The sequence below is a fragment of the Nerophis ophidion genome, linkage group LG04 (assembly GCF_033978795.1).
Source record: "Nerophis ophidion isolate RoL-2023_Sa linkage group LG04, RoL_Noph_v1.0, whole genome shotgun sequence".
Taxonomy (NCBI): Eukaryota; Metazoa; Chordata; class Actinopteri; order Syngnathiformes; family Syngnathidae; genus Nerophis; species Nerophis ophidion.
In genome coordinates this window covers 72,028,420-72,049,471 of record NC_084614.1, presented here as the reverse complement: position 1 = coordinate 72,049,471, position 21,052 = coordinate 72,028,420, and the positions used below count along the sequence as shown (strand labels likewise).

Here is a 21,052-nt window from a genome sequence, read left to right as displayed (position 1 = left end):
ACTATCACTCCATGCTTGATGGTGCACCTCAAGTTTAGTCGTGCGCCATTTGCGTTCCAGCTTTCTACATAATAATTTCTGAGCTCTAGTTTCTTCAGTAAACCATGGCGTACGCCTTTTTGGAGCCTTTTTTAACTTCAGCGGTGCTATACTATCAATGGTTTTGCGCAGGGCGTTGTTAAAGTTGTTAGTGAGGTTATCAATAGAGCCCACATACTTTGGGAACGGTGCCATTACCGAGGGCAGTAGGTCCGCAAGAGTCGTCGTTGTGGCAGCATTAATGTTGCGGCTGCTATAGCAGTTATTATTATTATTAGCTTGCCGAACATGAGTCTGAACTTCGAATTTTATAAGGTAATGATCGGACATTACTTTAGTATACGGGAGTATCATAACTTTGGAGACGGTGATACCTCTGACAAGCACTAGGTCTATCGTATTACCGCTGCGATGTGTCGGTTCATTTATTATTTGTGTAAGACCACAGCTATCAATTATAGTCTGGAGCGCCACGCACGGTGGGTCCAATGGGGTATTCATATGGATATTAAAGTCCCCCATTATAATTATATTATCGGCGTGCGTCACTAGATCAGCAACAAACTCTGAGAATTCACTAATAAAGTCCGAATAGGGCCCTGGGGGGCGGTAGATAACGGCCAGGCACAGAGGCAGAGGTGTGGCAGACATCATAGAAAGCACCTCAAACGATTTATATTTATTATTTAAGTTAGGACTAAAGTTAAAGTTTTCGTTGTATATTAGTGCGACACCCCCTCCCCTTTTGAGGTGATGGGCAATATGCGCATTCGTATAGTTAGGAGGGGATGCCTCTTTTATCGCAAAAAAGTCGTCTGGTTTAAGCCAGGTTTCGCTAAGACCGATGACGTTAAGGTTGTTGTCTCTAATGACCTCATTGACTAATAACGTTTTGGGAAACAAAGATCTGATGTTTAGAAAGCCCATATTATAGGTAGTGGGCTGTTTTAAGGAGTTGTTGATAAAATTATCCGTAGTAGCAATATTAATAATGTTGCGTTTATTATGCGCAGTGTACTTAAAATAATTACGACCATATCTAGGAATTGATATGACGGGAATTTTCAGATTGTCTACTTGGCGCTGCGATAAACTGAACGCATCATAATTTGCCACCTCAGTAGAACGCATGTCTAACTCTGACGTAGTCATAGACACAGTAGAAAAAACATTTTGTGAGTTGTGTATTATTCTACGAAAATTGCTATGTGTACAGGGATCATCCAGCCTGGCGCTGGCTAGTTCTAACTTAACTGACTCCATACCCAGGCTAGCAGGCTCTGTAATTGCCTGTGACCGGGCTTGCTCTAGTGCAGTTAGTCAAATGTGGCTCAATGCGAAGTCTATGTTCCGAGACAAGAGGATAGCGCCTTCCTGGTTAGGGTGAAGGCCGTCTCTCCTCAGCAAGCCAGGTTTGCCCCAGAAAGAGGGCCAATTATCAATAAACGTAAATCCCTGTTGTCTGCAGAAGCTATCCAGCCACCTGTTAAGAGAGACTAATCTGCTATATCTCTCATCATTGCCTCTCCCAGGCAGGGGGCCAGAGACAATTACTCGATGCCTGGACATCTTTCTGGCGAGATTACAAGCCCTGGCTATGTTTCTCTTTGTAATCTCTGATTGTCACATCCTAACGTCATTGGAGCCAACGTGTATTACTATATTCGCATAACTAGTGGTGCGGTTAGCCTGCCGTACGTGTTTACTAGACCTGTTGCGAGTTAGCTCCCTAAGATTAGCTTCAATGTCAGGTGCTCTGCCCCCGGGAATACACTTAATTGTGGCTGGTTTGCTAAGCTTTATGTTTCGGGTGATGGAGTCCCCTATGACTAAAGTGTGGTGCCCGGTAGACTGGGGTGTAGGACTAGCTACAGGGCTAAATCTATTATGCGTCTCAACCGGTACACCGTAGCTTGTAGGCCGATTAGGGCTGCTACAAGCTGGGCTAGTTAGCTCGCTACAGCTAACGCTAGCAGATGTGTCCGCAACATCTAAAGTTACGAAATTACACTGCTCTAACTGGCGGACACGGCTCTCTAGCAAAGCCAACCTATCCATGAGTAAAGTGCACGAAGCGCAGGAAGCCATACTCACAGAAACTTTCCGTCGCCGAGTGGGGTGCCAGCTGTCTTCGGGAAGTGGTGGTCACGGTGGCGGGGGAGAAGCTTCCTTCAGACCGGCGCTGCCTTTCTCCGCTAGCCTCGTTAGCTTAGCAGCTAGCTAGCTGAGGGCGAAGTGGTGAGACAGAGATCGGGTGATTTGCAAGTTAAATTGAACTATTAAATATGTTCGATAAGTTGTAAATAAAGCTGCAAAACAGTTAAAATCACACAGATAGAACGATACTTAGCTTTTTTGCAACAAGAGCAGTCAGCGAGCAGTCAGCGAGCAGTCATTCACGTTGACCCGGAACCGGAAGATGACGCATGTATTGAAACGGATGGTTGGAGTATGAAAATATTGAAGAAGAAACTGAAGCTATTGACGCTATTCATACCCATAGCATGGCCGAATAGCTGCTTTAGCATCGCCGGTAAAATGTGCGGACCGAACAATCAGGACTTTCGCATCTCTTGACACTGGAGCAACTTAAATCCGTCGATTGGTAAGTGTTTTTTTCGCATTAAATGTAGGTGGAAGGAAACGTAATATAGTTGCAAATGCATCTGCAGGTCATCCATACATCTCTGTGCCATGTCTGCTTTAGCACCGCGGGTAAATAGCATGTTAGCATCGATTAGCTGGCAGTCACGCCACGACCAAATATGTCTGATTAGCACATAAGTCAACATCAACAAAACTCACCTTTGTCATTTAGTTGACTTTATCGTTGCAAATGCATCTGCAGGTTATCCATACATCTCTGTGCCATGTCTGCTTTAGCACCGCCGGTAAATAGCATGTTAGCATCGATTAGCATAGCATGTTAGCATCGATTAGCTGGAAGTCACGCCACGACCAAATATGTCTGATTAGCACATAAGTCAACATCAACAAAACTCACCTTTGTCATTTAGTTGACTTTATTGTTGCAAATGCATCTGCAGGTTATCCATACATCTCTGTGTCATGTCTGTCATCGCCGGTAAAATGTGGAGACACTTTGGTACATTCAACAGGGGTCTGGCGGCAGACACTTTCGCATCTTCGGGCCAGTGGTGCAACTTGAATCCCTCCCTGTTAGTGTTGTTACACCATCCGACAACACACCGACGAGGCATGATGTCTCCAAAGTTCCCAAAAAATAGTCGAAAAAATGGAAAATAACAGAGCTGAGACCGGGTGTTTGTAATGTGTTGAAAATGAAAATGGCGGCTGTATTACCCCGGAGACGTCACGTTCTGACGTAATCACCACATGAGCGATAAACAGAAAGGCGTTTAATTCGCCAAAATTCACCCATTTAGAGTTCGGAAATCGGTTAAAAAAATATGGTCTTTTTTCTGCACCATCAAGGTATATATTGACGCTTACATAGGTCTGGTGATAATGTTCCCCTTTAAACATTGTTAACATGTATTACTAAGATATTTAAATCAGTGTTCTTCAACCTTTTTTGAGCCAAGGCACATTTTTTGCTGTGAAAAAATGCAGAGGCAAACCACCAGCAGAAATGATTGAAAAACTTGTTTCAAAGTAAGTGTAATGTCACCACCTGTCACATCACACCCTGACTTATTTGGACTTTTTTGCTGTTTTTCCTGTGTGTAGTCTTTTACTTCTTGTCTTGGCTTTTTCTCCTTTTTTGTATTATCCTGTCTTCCTTAGAGCGATATTTCCCGCATCTACTTTATCTTAGCAATCAAAAATATTTTTTATCTTTCTTCGTGGGGACATTGTTGATTGTCATGTCATGTTCGGATGTACATTGTGGACGCTGTCTTTGCTCCACAGTAAGTCTTTGCTGTCGTCCAGCATTCTGTTTTTGTTTACTTAGTAGCCAGTTCAGTTTTAGTTTCGTTCTGCATAGCCTTCCCTAAGCTTCAATGCCATTTCGTAGGGGCATTCACCTTTTTAAAATTTTTGGTTCAAGCGTTAGATACCTTTTTACCTGCACGTTGCCTCCCGCTGTTTCCGACATCTACAAAGCAATTAGCTACCGACTGCCACCTTACTGATACGGAAGAGTATTACACGATTACTCTGCCGAGCTCTAGACAGCACCGACACTCAACAACAACACATCATTTGCAGACTATAATTACTGGTTTGCAAAAATATTTTTAACCCAAGTAGGTGAAATTAGATCATCTCCCACGGCACACCAGACTGTATCCCGCGGCACACTGAAAAACACTGATTTAAATAACGAGACTGACCATACGTCGTCTTACATGTCCTCTTTCGCAGGACTGTCCGGGGTGTCCGGGCGGGGTTTCTTGAATGCTTAAAATGTCCGACGTTTTGTGTCAAGGTTGCATCAATTTTCAATGTACGTACAAGGTTAAGAGGGGATAAAAATAAAAAGAAATTGTGAAGGTGTGCGTACACAGCAACATTTGTGAGGGTTGGTGCAGAGACAGTAGTGGATCGATTGTCAATCAAGGCATACTTGGTCAACAGCCATACAGTTCACACTGAGGGTGGCCTGTAAACACTTTTAACATTGTTATAAATATGCACCACACTGTGAACCCACACCAAAAAAGAATGACAAACACATTTCGGGAGAACATCCGCACCGTAACACAACATAACCACAACGGAGCAAATACACAGAACCCCTTGCAGCACTAACTCTTCTGGGATGCTACAATATACACCCCCTGCTAAGGTATACATTTGGAACTGGCACAAAACACATTGTAAAATATGCAATGTTTTACTGCCGTCAGGCGGCTATTGTCGACAAGTTGAGCCGTAAAAATCCCTCTCCTACTGGACTTTGGGAGTTTGGTGGATTTTATGTCTTTTAAATTTAAATTATTAAATGTTGCACACTATTGTTTTTTTTTTCAACATGTCTTACAGAGTAATGAAGAACTATTGGTTTTTCAATTGTGTTCAAAAGTGTCTTCTTGTCAAGGGGTGGACTTTGGTGTGGTTTGTTTTCCCGAGGTGCAAAACGACTGGAAGGTAACGACATATTTTAATCCAAACACAAAAAAATAGATACAAAAACTTGGCTATGAAAACTAAAACTTGCACTAAGGCAAAACTATGGACAACAAAAATGAAAACACTTACTGTGATTGATAAAGGGCATGGATCATCGGCATTGGTTAACGTGGGTGCGTAGGCGGTGATGTCGCCAGGCTGACTGCCTGGCAACTACAGGCTTTAATAGTGCTATGGTGAGTTCAAAAGAATCAGGTGCGTGAGTCGTGAGGACAGGTGAACTGATTGGTATGCATGGAAACAAAACAATGGAGTGAAAAACAAAACATGATCACAAAGACATGACACTTCTTTTGGCCGGTTAGCAAGTTTTTGCGTCATCCTGCGAACTAACAAATGATAAAACTCGACCTCTTCGGTGTGGAGTTCGGGAATAACAATCCGTTTTCTTATCTTGTAAAAATTCCTAAACTATTATGAATAATATTTTGTCTGACCTGGTCCTCGTAAAAAAAAAAAAAAAGTACCTAAGCTACGGTGCAATGACTTGGCTGGGAAACGTCCACGTCTCATTGTGGCGGGATCACGACGGGAGTTCTTGTGGAGCATTCCCATGAAGCTCCCGGTGAGAAAACCGAAGCTAAACGGACTCAATCGCTGGCGTTTGTGTCAAAATACCAGCGCGCTCCGCAGGATTTCTACGGGATCAGATGTCAGTTCCGTGGTGAGAAAGAAAGCGAGGTGTCCTTATGAAGCCTTTGACGTCTTACTGTCCACTCCGCGTTTTTGTGTCTGTTGCTACCAGATAAAGGGTTCCCGTTAAAGTATAATCTGTGATTTACGGCGTCGGACCTTCAAAGAAATACGCACAAAGAATGAGAGCACCTCGGAGTGATTGAGTCGGTCGAAACTGAGGAGAAAAAAAAAAAAATCAATCTCTGCAGAGGGCCTCTAAAAATACTTGTGTCGTGTTTGCAATCACTGAGCCAGGACTATTTATTTGATTGTTGTTTCCTCACCTCTCGCACGTATTTCTTCTGTTCGTGCTTGGATCTTAATCACTTGGCTGAAAATACCAAATTTGCTTAAGCAGCGGTCTGTACTCTGATAAAAACGCTGCAGCAAACAATCGCCGCTATTTAAAGCAGCAGCACCCACGCAGCCTCAGTTTATTAAGACAATCTCGTGTCATTCGCTCTTTGCTTGCTATAATGCGTTTCATTTTTGGGGTTCGAATTGGTTCAGCTCCGTCTGCCGATGTTTCTCCACGTCATTACTTTTTTTTATGGATACACACCCATAAGTTTATTTCAGCTATCAGTCTTTGTAGATGGAGATGTCGTTGTTATTTTATATTTTTTAACACATATTTTTGACTCATTATTTAAATACATCAATAGTATATTATTTATATTTTATTATAAATGAATTATAATAATTTTTATTATAAATGAATTATAATAATTGAAATATTTTTATATTTTCTATTAAAATGTATTTTTTTAATTATAGTGTATTTGTTATTTTAGAAATAAAAATGTATTGTAATAATTTAAAATATGTCAGTATTTTTTCATTTACTTTATTATTATATATTTTTTTTCAATTGTTATCTAAGTAAATCGATGATATAGTTTTATAATAATTTTTAATGTATACATTTATTTTAATAATTTAAATAATGGTAATATTTTTAGTTCAAATGTCATTTTTATATTTATTATTTAAGATGCCAATATTATTGTTTTAAAATTATTTAAATATGTTTATGATTTTTATTTAAAAATATATTTTTAAAATTATTTTAATAAAATCAATAGTGTGTATTTTTATTTATCAATTATAATAATTTAAATTATATTTGTATTTTGTGTTGTATCCATAACTCTTATATTGCTGTTTCGATTGTTATTTAAATAAATCTATAGTATGGATATATAATAATTGTATATTTATAAGTGAATTTTAATCATTTAAATTATGCTAATATTTTTTACTTTAAATGTCATTTTTATATTTAATTTCTATTTGTTATTTGAAGACATCGGTAGTAAAGTTGTTTTATTTTTGAATTATTACAATGCTAATCATTTGTTTATTTTTTCAATTACCAATCAATCAACATTGATTTACATAGCCCTTAATCACAAGTGTCTCAATGGGCTGCACAAGCCACAATGACACATTTGAGAAATGTATGTATGGAATTGTCGACATATAGGATATTTATTTTTTTAATGTATATTAGTGTAAAAATGTGTTATTCCTCCTCCTTTGTGCAGTTGAGTTAATAAAGATCCCTGTTTGATTCCCAATCCCGAGAAAAGCTATATACATTTAATGTATTATTATATTTCCGACTATAAAAATGTTTTTAAGTTGTGAAAAAAGCTACATAAATAAGTAAAGTCCTAGCCCTAATATACTCTCTGGACACTATATCAGCAAACCCAGGACACAAATACACCAATGCCTGAGAGTTAATATTTACTGTACAAGCTGCTCCAGGTGGTGTTGTTCTCCCAGCATGCAATTCTCGCCTCAGGAGTCCAAACAAGTGTTCTGGTCGTGTATTTGCTCGAGTCTGGGTCATAACAGAGTTGGTTGAGCGAGCGGAGCGAGACCTCCTCCTCGACAAGGTCTCGACCCTCTTGTTTACGTCTGCGCCCGGCCAAACAGTCCAGTCCAGGAGGTCAGACGAGGCAAAGTTTGATGTGATTAAACTAAACGGCTCTCAAAAATGCTCTTTGATGAACATATATCTTTTTTGCCGCACCCTGTTTAGTATGCAGCGCATTTGCAGTCCCCACCGACAGAGTTATGTTCCTTTTTTATGGTAGACTAACCGCAAAAAAAAAAAAAAAAGTCTACATCCTGATTTTTTTCCCCCTTAGATTTCCAACACTCGCCTCTATTTGTACCGAGGCGGAACGTTTACATTGCAAACTTATTAGCTCAAATTGCCTCAGAAATTAGTCTTTAAAGCATGTGTCCCGAAACTTTTTGACTCGGGGGCCGCATTGGGTTAAAAAAATTTAGCCGGGGGCCGGGCGGTAAAGTATATATCAGGTCAGGAAATAACACAGAGGCTATTTCATCCCTACAAGCCTGTTTCGCAGGGTTCCCTGCTCTTCAGGGGATTTTATAATAACACAGTCTCCAGCACCCCCCGCGACCCCGAAAGGGATAAGCGGTAGAAAATGGATGCATGTATAATAAAATCCCCTGAAGAGCAAGGAAACCTGTGAAACAGGGGTTTTTAGAATAAAATATATGATAAAATCCTCTGAAGCGCAGGGAAACCTTCAAAACAGACTTGTAGGGATTAAATAGCATATGTGTTTTTCCCTGACCTAACGTAAATATATATACTGTATTTATATATATATATATACATATATATATATATATATATATATATATATATATATATATATATATATATATATATATATATATATACACACATATATATATATACATACACATATATATATACATACATATATATATAATATACATATATACATATATATATATATACATATATATTTTTATACATACACATATATACATATGTATATACACACATATATATATATATATACACATATATGTATATATATATATGTATACATATATGTATGTATATGTGTATATATATACATAGATAGATACATATATGTATATATATATACATATATGTATATATATATACATATATGTGTATATATACATATATGTGTATATATATATACATATATGTGTATATATATATATATATATATATATATATATATATATATATATGTAAAAATATATGTATGTATATGTGTATAATATATATATATATATATATATATACATATATATATATATATATATATATATATATATATATATATATATATATATATATATATATATATATATATATATATATATTCCGGCCGCAATAATGTCACATTATCAATTGGAAAATGCATTTTTAAACAATGTGATTTGTATGGGCGGCTAAGAGACACCGAGAGTAACAAGCACTATAAAATGGATTAGAAAGGACGGGTTTAAAAAAATTTGAATGGGGCCATATGAAAATCCTTCCTTTTCTAAAAGCTGGAATAGCCAGAAAACTTGTTTTAAGATATTCACAACTCTGCTGCCATGTGGCAGCTAAAGTGGATAATGCACGTCCCAAATTCGTCATGTTTCATGTGTCAGGTAAACTGCAATGAATGGGGCCATATGAATCTCCTTCCTTTTCTAAAAGTTGGAATTGCCAGAAAACATTTTTTAAGATATTCACCACTCTGCTGCCATCTGGCGGTTGAAGTGGATAATGCACGCCCCAAATTTGTCATGATTTATGTGTCAGGTAAACTGCAACGAATGGGGCCATATGAATTTCCTTCCTTTTCTAAAAGTTGGAATGGCCAGAAAACATTATTTTAATATATTCACCACTCTGCTCCTATCTGGCGGCTAAAGTGGATAGTGCACGCCCCAAATTTGTCATGTTTCATGTGTCAGGTAAACTGCAGTGAATGGGGCCATATGAATCTCATTTCTTTTCTAAAAGGTTGGAATTGCCAGAAAACATGTTTTAAGATATTCACCACTCTGCTGCCATCTGGCTTCTAAACTGGATAGTGCACGCCCCAAATTTGTCATGTTTCATGTGTCAGGTAAACTCCAATGAATGGGGCCATATGAATCTCATTTATTTTCTAAAAGTTAAAATTGCCAGAAAATATTTTTTTAAAGATATTCAACACTCTGCTGCCATCTGGCGGTTAAAGTGAATAATGCACGCCCCAAATTCGTCATGTTTCATGTGTCAGGTAAACTGCAATGAATGAGGCCATATGAATCTCATTTCTTTTCTAAAAGTTGGAATTACCAGAAAACCTTTTTTAACATAATTACCACTCTGCTCGCATCTGGCGGCTAAGGTGGATAGTGCACGCCCCAAATTTGTCATGTTTCATATGTCAGGTAAACTGCAATGAATGGGGCCATATGAATCTCATTTATTTTCTAAAAGTTAAAATTGCCAGAAAATATTTTTTTAAAGATATTCAACACTCTGCTGCTATCTGGCGGTTAAAGTGAATAATGCACGCCCCAAATTCGTCATGTTTCATGTGTCAATGTAAACTGCAATGAATGAGGCCATATGAATCTCGTTTCTTTTCTAAAAGTTGGAATTGCCAGAAAACATTTTTTAACATAATTACCACTCTGCTCGCATCTGGCGGCTAAGGTGGATAGTGCACGCCCCAAATTTGTCAGGTAAACTGCAATGAATGGGGCCATATGAATCTCATTTCTTTTCTAAAAGTTGGAATTGCCAGAAAACATTTTTTTAAGATATTCACCACTCTGCTGCCATCTGGCGGCTAAAGTGGATAGTGCACGACCAAATTTGTCATGTTTTATGTGTCAGGTAAACTGCAATGAATGGGGCCATATGAATCTCGTTCCTTTTCTAAAAGCTGGAATTGCCAGAAAACATTTTTTAAGATATTCACCACTCTGCTGCCATCTGGCGGCTAAAGTGGATTGTGTACGCCCCAAATTTGTCATGTTTCATGTGTCAGTTAAACTGCAGCGAATGGGGCCATATGAATCTCCTTCCTTTTCTATATGAAACGTGGCTTTATTGGAGGGCATGTGGGTGCTATTTAGACGCAGATCCAAATCTTGTGTTTTTGCTGATATCAGACCGATACCCTTTGTCTCGTATACATCAAACATAAGCCAGCATTAGCGAGAACCTTGGCGGCGGAGGCAAAGAAAAAAACTCCTAATATGAATTATTAGCTCGTAATGTTCGCGTTGCCTGTCCATCATCTTGTCCTTGATCTTTCTACACAAACTTGCCTTATTGCGGACGTATGAATTTATGCATTTTTTTTTCTCTCTCTCTACCTCCAGCTGCCATCCAGGTGCAGATCACACCACCTCAAGGGCAGATCAGCGTAGGAGATTCCAAGTTTTTCCTGTGCGAAGGTAAGAACTCTCATGAAGCTGCTTGGTTGGCTTCAAAAAGCTCTGAGTAGTGACAGGGAAAAGTCAGCTCTGTCCTGTTTGTGGTTTCTGCGTTACTACACAAGTCTATGCCAATATTTGACAAGGGATCGCACGTGTCACTGAGAAGTGTAAATTAAACGTACGCTTGGTTAGATTCTAAAAACAAAGTTGACTTCCAGACCTGCACAATGGACGCAGTGTTGCGCTTCTTAGTTATTCTTTCAAAACGCAGTCATTCGAGGAGTCAGGCGGGCTACGCACCGCCATCCCACACCTGGGCCGGACGTGGTGCGTTCCGGCGCCACATGGTTTCCTCCCAGTTGGGACCGTTTCCGAAGCAAATCTTTGTCATTTCTGCTCAAGTCTTATTGCTGTTGGCTTCCTGTTGGAATATGCGCCGGCTGCTGGAAAGGAATGTGGTCTTCATCCCAGTTTTCCAAAAGCTCCGAAAATGCTCACAGAGCTTGGGGCAAAAAAAAAGGATTTAGTCAGCCGCCGATTGTGCAAGTTCTCCCACTTAAAATGATGACAGAGGTCTGTAATTTTCATCATAGGTACACTTCAACTGTGAGAGACAGAATGTGAAAAAAAAATCCAGGAATTCACATTGTAGGAATTCTAAAGAATTTATGGTGGAAAATAAGTATTTGGTCAACCATTCAAAGCTCTCACTGAAGGAAGGAGGTTTTGGCTCAAAATCTCAGGATACATGGCCCCATTCATTCTTTCCTTAACACGGATCAATCGTCCTGTCCCCTTAGCAGAAAAACAGCCCCAAAGCATGATGTTTCCACCCCCATGCTTCACAGTAGGTATGGTATTCTTGGGATGCAACTCAGTATTCTTCTTCCTCCAAACACGACGAGTTGACTTTATACCAAAATGTTCTATTTTGGTTTCATCTGACCACATGACATTCTCCCAATCCTCTGCTGTATCATCCATGTATCCATTTTGATATAAACTCAACTCGTCGTGTTTGGAGGAAGAAGAATACTGAGTTGCATCCCAAGAACACCACACCTACTGCGAAGCATGGGGGTGGAAACATCATGCTTTGGGGCTATTTTTCTGCTAAGGGGACAGGACGATTGATCCGTGTTAAGGAAAGAATGAATGGGGCCATGTATCGTGAGATTTTGAGCCAAAACCTCCTTCCATCAGTGAGAGCTTTGAATGGTTGACCAAGTACTTATTTTCCACCATAATTTACAAATAAATTCTTTAAAATTCCTACAATGTGAATTCCTGGATTTTTTCCCCCACATTCTGTCTCTCACAGTTGAAGTGTACCTATGATGAAAATTATAGACCTCTGTTATCATTTTAAGAGGGAGAACTTGCACAATCGGTGGCTGACTAAATACTTTTTTGCCCCACTGTATGTGTCGGCATTTTGAAAAAATGACTTTACCACTTTAAAAAAGCAAATTTGACATAAAGATTCAACGTACTTGAAGTTCCGTAGGGATAGGGACTGAATCCGGTACTTTATTGGCACCAATCCAATCCGATTCAGGTTAAATCCAACAGTCATGCACTTGGAGATCACTCCAGCAGCACTGAGAGTGAACTCAGCCAAATTACCTCTAGGTTAGGGGTGTCATACATACGGCCCGAGGGCCGGATCAGGCCCGCAAACAGTTTTTTATCCGGCCCACGGGATGAGTTTGCTAAGTATAAAAATTAACCTGAAATTGTTGTATGAAAGAAAATGCTGTTCTAAATGTGTCCACTAGATGTCACAAAATCAATTCTTTGTATCTTTGTAAATTATACTATATATGTACAAATTAAACCACATGATGTTAGTGCATCAGTCGAGGAAAATGATCAAACTACATAAATAACATCCTGTAATTTGATTTTGCTATATTTTATTTAATCTTGATAGATCGAAAACGAACACCAATGAGTTAACTGCTGAACATTGTCATGTAATTTATTCAATAACGACAATTAACCACAACATATAATTGTAAAAAAAAACAACAACAATATGATTCTTAAAAATCCAGATTGTGCTTGTTTTATTTTTAAACAAACAAAACAATCTGAAGTTGTCTTTATTGTTAAGTTATCGTGCTGTTTTACCAGTCCGGCCCACTTGGGAGTAGATTCTTCTCCATGTGGACCCCCATCTAAAATGAGTTTGACTCCCCTGATCTAGATAATGTTGCAAAGTTCAATACCTAGGAAGAAATGGTCTCAAAAAATGCTCCAACGTAAGTAAAGTAAGGCTTCACTTTTACAAAAAAGTGCAAGCTAGATGCTATTATAAATTAGCTTCGTATTAACATGATGTTCATTAGCATCAGCAATTTTAAATGGCGATTTCAACACCTGCAAATGTGGTGCTGCAGCTGTTACATGTACATGGTAATTGGGATTTGATATATATTGTAAAAATTATATAAAATATAATATAATATATCAGTATATATTATAAACTGTATATATAATATCTAAATATTACTTATGTTATATTTTATATTGCTACTACGGTACATTTTTAGTGTACTTTATATCTGCATTATCTTTTCCATCCTTACCCTTTCCATCCTTTGAGTGACTGTGTGAACAATTTCACTTGTGGATCAATAAAATTAGTCTAAGTCTAAGTTACAATAAAGCAGCCGGTGCGTAATAAGTGCAATACTTGCAGTATTAACACTTTTAGGGCGCAACAAAACAACAAAACAACACATGATAAACTATGACTTGGCCTTAAATGTTGTCTAAGTCTAAGTTACAATAAAGCAGCCGGTGCGTAATAAGTGCAATACTTGCAGTATTAACAGTTTTAGGGCGCAACAAAACAACAAAACAACACATGATAAACTATGACTTGGCCTTAAATGTTGTCTAAGTCTAAGTTACAATAAAGCAGCCGGTGCGTAATAAGTGCAATACTTGCAGTATTAACACTTTTAGGGCGCAACAAAACAACACATGATAAACTATGACTTGGCCTTGGGACGGCGTGGCGCAGTGGGAGAGTGGCCGTGCGCAACCCGAGGGTCACTGGTTCAAATCCCACCTAGAACCAACCTCGTCACGTCCGTTGTGTCCTGAGCAAGACACTTCACCCTTGCTCCTGATGGGTGCTGGTTGGCGCCTTGCATGGCAGCTCCCTCCATCAGTGTGTGAATGTGAATGTGGAAATAGTGTCAAAGCGCTTTGAGTACCTTGAAGGTAGAAAAGCACTATACAAGTACAACCTTAAATTTTGTCTAAGTCTAAGTTACAATAAAGCAGCCGGTGCGTAATAAGTGCAATACTTGCAGTATTAACACTTTTAGGGGGCAACAAAACAACACATGATAAACTATGACTTGGCCTAAAACTGGAATTGTTAACGTCATACTTGCAAATGAGACTCAGAAATGTGATGATAAAACAGGATTTAACAACATGACAGCAATTATCGCATTCAGCTTATATTTAAATGTTGCAAAAAGGATATATATATATATATATATATATATATATATATATATATATATATATATATATATATATATATATATATATATATAACGCGACTGACAAAGAAGCTCCGATTGGTCCCTTGAGACACTAGGTTTTTCTGTTGTATATATGTATATATATATATATATATATATATATATATATATATATAAAAGGCTATATACTGTATATATATATATATATATATATATATATATATATATATATATATATATATATACAGTATATAGCCTTTTGGGGTCTTTTGGGGTCATGGGCGGTGCTGGAGCATATATATATATATATATATATATATATATATATATATATATATATATAAATTTTTATGACTTGATGGGTACCCCATTTTGAACATTTCTAGCGACAACACTGCGGTCAACAGAGGAGAAAAAAATGCTATATTTAAATAAATATATTATTTATAAAGCAAGTTCGATTATCATTGGCAAATTTTCATTTTCCTGACCAGATGCCCGAACCACTTCATCTGGCTCCTCTCGATGTGGAGGAGCAGCGGCTTTACGTTGAGTTCCTCCCGGATGGCAGAGCTTCTCACCCTATCTCTAAGGGAGAGACCCGCCACCCGGCGGAGGAAACTCATTTCGGCCGCTTGTACCCTGGTCAGGATGCCACCCGAACGCCTCCCTAGGGATGTGTTTAGGGCACGTCCAGCTGGTAGGAGGCCACGGGGAAGACCCAGGACACGTTGGGAAGACTATGTCTCCCGGCTGGCCTGGGAACGCCTCGGGATCCCCCGGGAAGAGCTAGACGAAGTGGCTGGAGATAGGGAAGTCTGGGCTTCCCTGCTTAGGCTGTTGCCCCCGCGACCCGACCTCGGATAAGCGGAAGATGATGGATAGATGGATGAAATTTTCATTTTCAGATTTCAGAATATGGTCAGCCTACTTAAAACACAGTGCTATAGTCTCTTTTATCTTTAGTTCTAGTCAGGACCTAATTCAACAAGTTCCTTCAATGTTCTCTACCTGCTGGGGCCACACGGCCACTAATAGTACACGCTATTTAATTTTTTTGCACACACTATTTGGAGTTTAGTAAATCAGACCAAGGTAGCTAGCTAGTTATACCAAAGACTCAAAAATTGGTCGCATTACCTCCCTGCTTGGCACTCAGCATCAAGGGTTGGAATTGGGGGTTAACTCACCAAAAATGATCCCTGGGCGTGGCCCACCGGTGCTGCTCACTGCTCCCCTCACCTCCCAGGGGGGTGAACAAGGGGATGGGTCAAATGCAGAGTAATTTCACCACACCTAGTGTGTGTGCGACTATCATTGGTACTTCAACTTTATAGTTAGGTATGAATCTGCATTTTATCGACGCAAAAACGTACCTTTTCCGCAGTGGTGGGAGACGCCAAAGACATCGACTGGTACAAGCCCAGCGGGGAGATGATCCTGCCGAACAACCCGGACATCCACGTCAACCGCAACGACGAGACCAGCTCGGCCCTCATCATCTACCACGCCGACGTAGACGACGCCGGCATCTACAAGTGCGTGGCCAGGAGCGGCGACAAGGAGGCGCAGGCCACGGTCCAAGTCAAGATCTTCCGTAAGTCCCCCCCCCCCCCCCCGTGTACGACCTCGGACTCCATCCGACCGACGCCTTTCACGCGTGCTTTGCCTCGGCCGCTTTCAGAGAAGATCACCTTCAAGAACGTCCCCAGCCCGCAGGAGTTCAAAGTGGGCGATGACGCCGACATCGTCTGCGACGTGATCGGGTCGCCGCCGCCTTTCATCCTGTGGAAGCACAAGGGCTCCATCATCAAGGTGGAAAAAGACGGTAAGCTACCACATCTTGACTTTTTTTTCTTTTCCCTTATTTGACCCTTTTAGACCATTTTACGATGCTAAAAAAAATTACAATTTTCTAGCAATTGCAGCGATATCCTCCTTAGAACCAGCGTCCTCTGTAATGGACATTCGTCTTTGGTTTACTTCAGGGTTCAGAGACACGAGACCTTATTTTGCGTTCCCCACCTTAATATGAAAGATTGATGTTAGTGCGGCCCGCGAGTTTTATATGAATGACGCTTGACAGGGTTGTGTTATTTGGGTCCAAAATGGCTCTTTCAACGTTCTGGGTTGCCTACCCCTGCGTTAGTGGAAAAGCGGCAAATGAGTGAAAGCTACAGAGACGTGACACCTGTCCGTCAGGAATAACAGTCCCCGATAACCTGGACCAATTCAAACCGTTTTTTTTTTTTTTTTTTATCGTTTAATTTGCATTGCCTCTCATGATGAACACTACTATTATTTATTTTTTGTATGACACTCCGGGAGCCGTCAGTTTTTTGCGCTCGCTATCCAGGTACTCAGTAAAAACGTCAGTAATAACAGTCCCCGATAACCTGGACCAATTCAAACCGTTATTTTTTTTTTTTTTTATTGTTTAATTTGCATTGCCTCTCATGATGAACACTACTATTATTTATTTTTTACATGACACCGGATAACACTCCGGAGCCGTCAGTTTTTTGCGCTCGCTATCCAGGTACTCAGTAATAACGTCGGTAATAACAGTCCCCGATAACCTGGACCAATTCAAACCGTTATTTTTTCTTTTTTTATTGTTTAATTTGCATTGCCTCTCATGATGAACACTACTATTATTTATTTTTTATATGACACCGGATAACACTCCGGGAGCCGTCATTTTTTTGCGCTCGCTATCCAGGTACTCAGTAATAACGTCAGTAATAACAGTCCCCGATAACCTGGACCAATTCAAACCGTTATTTTTTCTTTTTTTATTGTTTAATTTGCATTGCCTCTCATGATGAACACTACTATTATTTATTTTTTATATGACACCGGATAACACTCCGGGAGCCGTCAGTTTTTTGCGCTCGCTATCCAGGTACTCAGTAATAACGTCGGTAATAACAGTCCCCGATAACCTGGCCCAATTCAAACCGTTATTTTTTTTTTTTTTTATTGTTTAATTTGCTTTGCCTCTCATGATGAACACTACTATTATTTATTTTTTCTATGACACCGGATAACACTCCGGGAGCCGTCATTTTTTTGCGCTCGCTATCCAGGTACTCAGTAATAACGTCGGTAATAACAGTCCCCGATAACCTGGACCAATTCAAACCGTTATTTATTTATTTTTTTATTTTTTAATTTGCATTGCCTCTTATGATGAACACTGCTATTATTTATTTTTTATATGACACCGGATAACACTCCGGGAGCCGTCATTTTTTTGCGCTCGCTATCCAGGTACTCAGTAATAACGTCGGTAATAACAGTCCCCGATAACCTGGACCAATTCAAACCGTTATTTTTTCTTTTTTTATTGTTTAATTTGCATTGCCTCTCATGATGAACACTACTATTATTTATTTTTTATATGACACCGGATAACACTCCGGGAGCCGTCATTTTTTTGCGCTCGCTATCCAGGTACTCAGTAATAACGTCAGTAATAACAGTCCCCGATAACCTGGACCAATTCAAACCGTTATTTTTTATTTTTTTTATCGTTTAATTTGCATTGCCTCTCATGATGAACACTACTATTATTCATTTTTTATATGACACCGGATAACACTCCGGGAGCCGTCATTTTTTTCTGCTCGCTATCCAGGTACTTAGTAATAACGTCGGTAATAACAGTCCCCGATAACCTGGACCAATTCAAACCGTTATTTTTTTTGTTTGTTTTTGTTTAATTTGCATTGCCTCTCATGATGAACACTACTATTATTTATTTTTTATATGACACCAGATAACACTCCGGCAGCCGTCATTTTTTTGCGCTCGCTATCCAGGTACTCAGTATAACGTCAGTAATAACAGTCCCCGATAACCTGGACCAATTCAAACCGTTATTTTTTTATTTTTTTAATTTAATTTGCATTGCCTCTCATGATGAACACTACTATTATTTATTTTTTATATGACACCGGATAACACTCCGGGAGATGTCATTTTTTTGCGCTCGCTATCCAGGTACTCAGTAATAACGTCAGTAATAACAGTCCCCGATAACCTGGACCAATTCAAACCGTTATTTTTTTTTTTTTTTATCGTTTAATTTGCATTGCCTCTCATGATGAACACTACTATTATTTATTTTTTATATGACACCGGATAACACTCCGGGAGCCGTCATTTTTTTGCGCTCGCTATCCAGGTACTCAGTAATAACGTCGGTAATAACAGTCCCCGATAACCTGGACCAATTCAAACCGTTATTTATTTATTTTTTTATTGTTTAATTTGCATTGCCTCTTATGATGAACACTGCTATTATTTATTTTTTATATGACACCGGATAACACTCCCGGAGCCGTCATTTTTTTGCGCTCGCTATCCAGGTACTCAGTAATAACGTCGGTAATAACAGTCCCCGATAACCTGGCCCAATTCAAACCGTTATTTTTTCTTTTTTTATTGTTTAATTTGCATTGCCTCTCATGATGAACACTACTATTATTCATTTTTTATATGACACCGGATAACACTCCGGGAGCCGTCATTTTTTTCTGCTCGCTATCCAGGTACTTAGTAATAACGTCGGTAATAACAGTCCCCGATAACCTGCACCAATTCAAACCGTTATTTTTTTTGTTTTTGTTTAATTTGCATTGCCTCTCATGATGAACACTACTATTATTTATTTTTTATATGACACCGGATAACACTCCGGCAGCCGTCATTTTTTTGCGCTCGCTGTCCAGGTACCCGATCACTTTGCCCTTGTTGCTAGGCAACATTTGCACTGCATAAATAGTTACTTGCTGCCTCACACAGCAATTAAATGGACGGGGACCACCGGCAGGAACACACCTTAAGATGAACCTTGATTTACCAACCGCGCCTTTTTACAAACTTTTTTGATTAACAAACGAACTGAATAAAAAAAAAAATTCCAGGTTTGCTTGTACTAAAACAACCTGATAGCACACGCAAAGCTGTTCTACTAAACATGTGCAAAGTGGATTGCGTCTGTTATTGTGAGCGGAGTAAGACGGGCATTTTGGGCTCTACCGAGGATGCCGTTGTGGTTTGTGTGGTGGTTTGTGCAGCCCTTTGAGACACTAGTGATTTAGGGCTATATAAATAATCATTGATTGATTGGTTCTTTAATATAAAAAATATATGCTGATCACTTTGCACTACATGATATTAGAAATGGCAACAGTGGAGGATGAATGTCCCAAAACAAGAAAGTACAGAAAAAGAAGATTATCGATTACGGTGTCGCCACAGACTACAAAGGCGGAGGAGCGCAATTTTTTAGGATTTATGCAGATCCCAAACACAGATCAGCAGGTGCCAGAATGTAAGAGAAGTTGATTTTGCGTAATATTGCGAAACAAAACGCCAGATAATGTCTTACCTTATACACAAACCAGAATAATACTCCTATTTTTAATGCGCCGACAATCCGGGTTTACCAAAGTCGAACTAAAACATTTTGATATATTTTTGAGCGCCGTGTGTATTGTTTTATATATTCAGTGGAACATTTAAAATTTTGGTGTTGTTTACTTGAGTCATACTGCCATTATAGTGCAGCTTACACTTATCTCTTATGTTTGACTGCCATCTACTGGTCACACTTATGTTACACCATGTACCAAATAAAATAGCTTCTAGGTGGGTAAGCTCAACCTAATTTATTACTTACATTAGGCACACCGGGTTATAAGGCGCACTGTCGAGTTTTGAGGGGAAAAATAATATTTTAAGTCCGCCTTATAGTCCGGAAAATACGGTATTTTCACGTACTTTGCAGATTGTAAATACAATTGGATATGGTTAAACAAATCCAATGAAACACAAACAAGCATATAAAGTCAAATTGTTTTCCCACTTTACTGGTACTTAGGACTGAATAATCAAAGCCGAAAAATGTGGTAAGATCCAAAGGTGTCTGATGGGCATCTTATTTTTATCTTCTCCCGCCTGTCACTCGGGAAGAAAAGTTTCGGAAAACATCGTAGATAATGCATCAACGTTCAAAATAAATACTTAAAGGGATATATATGGGATTTTTTTTTTAGACTGTTTTTAACCCCACAAACAACAAAAAGTCAATGCAATTCCATCCATCCATCCATCCAATTTCTACCGCTTGTCCCTCTCGGTACACCTTAGCAATTAATTGTCAAGATGAAGATTGAAGATTAGCTTTTAATGTAGCTAAAAAAATGTAGCAATATGCATTATTTACCAGTTTATTTGATGTTGTTGCTTGGCAAAATGTGTGTAGCGTAATAATTTATCCAATGAAAGCAGATAAATAAAATAATAAGAGTAGAGATTGGGACATTTGGCAGGGACATGGTAAAAATACAGAGGAAAATAATAACAAAAACAACAAAATTCCACCCCCCCAAAAAAATAGACGACGGGAGCCCAACACGCCAGCGGTGTTGGGCCAATTTCTACCG

At 39.0% G+C, this 21,052-nt stretch overlaps 1 pseudogene; it reads left to right on the top strand.

Annotated features, from left to right (window-relative positions):
* The window catches only part of LOC133550458 (neural cell adhesion molecule 1-like), a 662,135-nt pseudogene that overhangs the window by 481,635 nt on the left and 159,448 nt on the right, over positions 1–21,052 (top strand).